This window comes from Lonchura striata, chromosome 3 (genome assembly GCF_046129695.1).
Source record: "Lonchura striata isolate bLonStr1 chromosome 3, bLonStr1.mat, whole genome shotgun sequence".
In the NCBI taxonomy this organism is placed as follows: Eukaryota; Metazoa; Chordata; class Aves; order Passeriformes; family Estrildidae; genus Lonchura; species Lonchura striata.
This window is the reverse complement of record NC_134605.1, coordinates 56261966-56267259: the sequence shown is the minus strand read 5'-3', so window position 1 is coordinate 56267259 and position 5294 is coordinate 56261966.

Below are 5294 nucleotides of genomic sequence, written 5' to 3'. Positions count from 1 at the left end.
TCTCAAGCTCATGTTTTTTCTTAATGACAAATACAGTGATTTGCATAAAAGATCCTTTAAAAGGAAGAGTATTATCTTTAATTATGCAAGCTGATACAGTTAGAAATGTGAATGAGGACTCCCTCCTTCCTTTGCTTCTGTTGGGAAACACCCTAAAAATGAAGATGTTATTTGACGTCAGGGTCAGAATTTGCCCTATGAGAACAGCTTCAAAGGATTACAAGTGAGAAGGTTTCTCACAAATAACTGCTTACAGATGTTAAATCCACTGTTTTATAAGTACTTCAGCTTCACTTCACATTGTGTTTGAGCAAATGCTTGCTTTCAGCAAAAGGGCAATCACTATAAGGTTCATGATTAAATGGACTCATGCACATTTTATTACATTAGGACCAAAGCACGCTGCACAGGACCAACCCCCAGATTAACACTGGGATTCAGGAATCATTATGTGTTTGATATGCAAAAATATTATATTTGCTTAATGTAGTCATCTTTTATTTCAATTTAAAACACTAGAAATAAAAGTTGAATTAAAACAGTGTGTTACCAAGATTTCAGAGCATTCACAAGCATGATCTGAGCTTGACAATTATTTTGCATGTAATACAATTAAAAAGGTGCTACCAGAATAATGTAGGGACTGATAGGCAGAACTCTGATCAACATCCAGATATCCTGACACCTTGTTCTGAATAAGCAGAACTACTTCTCCTCTTCATGAAGAGAAATGCTATCCTGTTATTTTTCATGTTCGCAAAAAGGCACTCCAGTTATGGGTTCATACAGAAGGCAAAACTTGATAGCTCTTTGTCAGAGAATATTTATGTTCCATCTTATTTACAAAAGTAGCTCATGCTATATTCCTTGACCTTTCCCCACTGAAGAGCTGCTGGCCACCTCTTCAGACAGCTGCTGATGACCATACTGTAACACACTGAATATGCAGTGTTTTTGCCAAATCACATTTTAAACTTCACTTGTAATTTATCATGAAGCTTTTGAATCATCTCAAAATCCATTCTTAAGTTTAAACTGAAAGCTATGCTCACTAGAAATATCCTCTTGGAGGTGAAATGACACATGCCAGATCCCTAACCTATAAGCACTTGATAAAATTAGATGATGTCTATGATGCAGTACAGCTTCTAGAACAACAACAACAACAAAAAAAAAAAAAAAAAGAAAGAAGATACTAAAGATACTAGTTAGAAATGTACCTCTGCCAAGTCCCGAGCAGACTAAAGAAAAAGGCTTCAAAATAATATTACTTCAAAATACTGAGAACAGTATTTTAGAAACTAAACTTACGAAGTCTTAAAACTCAAGGAAAATGCCTGTATCTTCATTTGGGACTCTTAACAACAGTGAATTGTTAAAGGGCTTGAGTATTTTGATGTCCTGTATGACTTTGGATAATTACTTTTCCGAATGCCAAAAAGGATGACAAGATCCTAATCTCTTTTTCAATCTAATATTAATATTGGCTACAATTGACTCAGTATTTTTCAATCAGCTGGTCTAGAGAGTTCTGAGATAAGTACTGCAGCACTCAATAGGTGAACTACTGCTGGCAGCAGCTCTTTTTGGAGTGCACAAAGAACAAACTGCCTCACATGTAGCAGCAGCAACAGCAGTGACTCTACTAAAGATCTCTGGCCTCACTGTGCCAAGTGGGGTCTGTGCATTATTCCATGCTTTTGCCCTCAAACAGTTTGCAGGTTAAGGAAACAACTCTGGAGGAATCTGGTTTGTGAGTCTTGTTTCTGCTTTTGACTTCTGTGAAAGCTTTTGGCTTCCATCAGGTTTCTGACGACACTGGTGCATGACTGTGGCAACGCCTGATGGGCATGGACTGGATTGAGGAGCTATTTCAGTGAACATGTTTCCTGTCTGCATTCCCGGAGACATTCTGCATCAGAGACATGTTTTCATCTATTTAGCAGCAGAATCAAGTGATTGTGTGCTGAGGGCTGTGAAGGAGCAGTTGCCCTATTTTAGAGCAAGGAGTTCTTTTAAACAAGAGTAGCTTAATCATGAAAGGGATTACGCACAGTGATGGGACTGAGATAGCAGGAAATTGGATTTGCTGATTTAGGGCATAATCATCTGATGTGCCTATGACTAGGAACAGTATGGAAAGGCACTGGAATGTAAAATTATTCCTGTCTAGTTCATGCTGGATCTGCATCCATATCAATCCACTTTATTTTATAGCAACATATTGATCTGTATGAAGGAAGGCTGATGCTACTCCCTTGTTCTAACTTAAGAAGAGCACAAACCACAGCTGGCAGTGATATGCATTTCTTTGATATGTATGGAGAAGTTGCTCATGATTAATTGCACATTAAAATGGGATGAATCTCCTAGACTGATCAGTCTAATGCTTGAGTACATGGAGAAGCAAGCAGGAGTCCCATTTTTTTTGCCTGTGCTCTGTTCCTCTACTGTATATCCTGGTGATCTTCTAAAGTTGTTGTTTTTTTTTTTTTTTTTTAATAAGAGGGAAGAATTCCATTTAAGCCTTTTCTAGACAGATTGTAGATTTTCTTTTCTCCTTTAGTGCTTCTCTGTTTAGTTCCAGAGTACCTATCTGTGGATAAGTATGATGATAAAAATACACAAATCTACACTCTGTCCCATTCTTTTGTTGTTCTGCCAGAGCTTTCTTATATAGAAAATCACTTTGAGGGATTGATTGGTTTGTGTGTGATAAGCTTGCCAGCACTAGTTTGCCAGCATCAAAGCAATGATCTTTTTTCTTTTTTTTCCCCCTAATCCCTTGGGCAAATGTCATGGAAAGATACAGACACCTTTTTGTCAGTACTGAGTGGCAGACAACATTTAGCAAAATTTTGAATTGCCTTGCAAAATTCTCATAACTCCACAATGCACTAAGTCACGATGAAGATATTTTTGGATCATATTGGGTAATATAAAACTTACTTCTATAAAAATTCCTGCATGCACAAGAACACATTTTTGGGTACTTGTATATACACTAAATTAAATCTTTCAAAGCATCTAAATGCTTCTAGGCATTGAATCACTTCTGATAAGGAAACTGAACATTAAATACATTTTCCCATCATGTTTGAAATGTATTAGCTTAAAAAAAATTTAAACTGTCTCTGAGACACCAAAGTTAAGCATTTTCAAATTTTTTATCTCTTTCACCAATACATGGAACCTGCTCTAGGGCAGAGATATTCCCAATAAAACCAAAAATATATAGGAGAGAAATAAGAACACTGTGAAAACTCAGTGTAGATTGACAGGATTCAACTAATCCAAATGCATCGGAGAATGGCAGATTTACCATGACTTCGCAAAATAAGAGAAGTGTGTGTGTTTGATGTCCTGACAAAGTTCCTGAAAGATGCCTGAAATGATCGTTCCCTGATCCAAAACACAGCATATGCATCTGCATGCCTTCTCATAGACATTTTATAGATACTGAAGGCTAGAATCACATACCTTTGAGTGCATTTTCTCAGTTCACAGAGGTGTAAGCAGATGTTCCTGCTTCATTCAAAGCACCTGTAAGATATTAAAGGGCTAGGTGATTTAAAATCTGCTTCCAGTGCTGGGCGTTACAAAGTTTTAAAAATAAACCAATGATGCTTCAGACAGTGTTGTTGTGCTTATACTCAAAATCTGAGTCACTAGCAATGAAAAAGTTTCAAGGTAACTGCTTATTTAACAGTTGTGGTGTTTTTGGCTGGGGCTGGTTAATTGTCTTCACAGTACTAGTACAGGAGCACAGGGATATGTCACCCTGATTCTTAAGACTTCCTAAAGCCTTCTGAGTTTACATTCCTTTGGAGAACTTTCCCACACAATTTCTGTAAACAACATATCATTTACATTCTTTTATGGGGGTGGAGAACACTTGATGTACTGGTGGTTTGTCCAATGTCTTTGGAGAGGTGGCCCATTCACTCTCCAATCCAATGTCACCCTTGGGAAGGTATAAAAGACAGAGTCAGATAATAAACGTTCCTTTTTTACCTTGCAAGCAGCAGGTGGTCCGCGTTGTGCTTTCACGTGTCCCACAGCGACAGGGATATTTTTTGGATTTGTGCTGAACACAGGGTTGATAGAGAGATGTTTTTGTTACTGCTGACCAGGGCTTATTGCAGAGCCAAGGCCTTTTCTGCTTCTCTTTCTGCCACATGGTAAGGGAAGCTGGGGATGCACAGGAGGTTTGGAGGAGGCACAGCAGGGACAGGTGACCCAAGCTGACCAAAGGGATATTGCAGACCACATTAGGCCATGCTCAGAATGTATAACGTTCAGGGAAGAAGGAGGAAAGGAGGAAATTTGGAGTGATGATCTGTGTTCTCCAGTAACTCTTACCTGTGATGGGGCCCTGCTCTCCTGGACACCTGCCTGTGCATGGGAAACCATGGATCAAATGCCTGTTTTGCTTTGCTTTTGTGCACAGTTTGTGCTTTTCCTATTAAACTGTTTTTTATCTCAACCAATGAGTTTTCTACCATTTGCCCTTCAGATTTTCTCCCTGAACCTGCTGCTGCAGGAGTGAGTGAGGGGCTGAGTGGGCCTTGGTTGCTGTCTGGGTTAAACCAAAATAGTGGATCAAAAGAAAATAAGAAATATACTGTATTATATATTGCTTACTTAAGGGGTAAGTTTGCAAATGGGACACACTAGACACACAACTGAGGGCCTTACTGCACAAGACCAGTCTAGAAAAAACTTGTTCACAATCTACCCTGAACTTTCCAAATGCTCTGGCTGACTGCTGGTAGTTTAATCTATATTGCTCTATTATTGGCTGCAGTGAGATTACTCATATATTTAATAACTCTGTTGAATCAGAATATAATTTCATAAAGCACATCATTCCAGTTTAGGAATTCAGTTTAGTTTGGTGATAATTTAGGAACAGAATATTTATGTGTCAAATGACTTCTGTTTCTTGAAAGTTTCTTCCCTGTTAAAACACATGACTACTCTGCTCATTTTGCCTGCCCAGTCTTTCTCTGAGAGAGTAAAATGTAAAAATGTAAAATGTAAAAATTTCTGTAGGGATATAAGGGTGATCCTTACATCCTTATGCAGACACATGAGAGGCTGACAATGAAGGACATGGTGAATCAACACTTGGCTATTCCTTTCTATTATCTGATGTGAGAGCAGGGTTAAGAACCTCTGCATTACAGCTTTGTTTGAGTCTTGGTAGTTCTGTTGCTTGACAGAGGTTTTTGCATTATCTTATCTCTCTGTATTATGTGCCTATGAAATTGGTTGACAGCAAGAAAGACTAA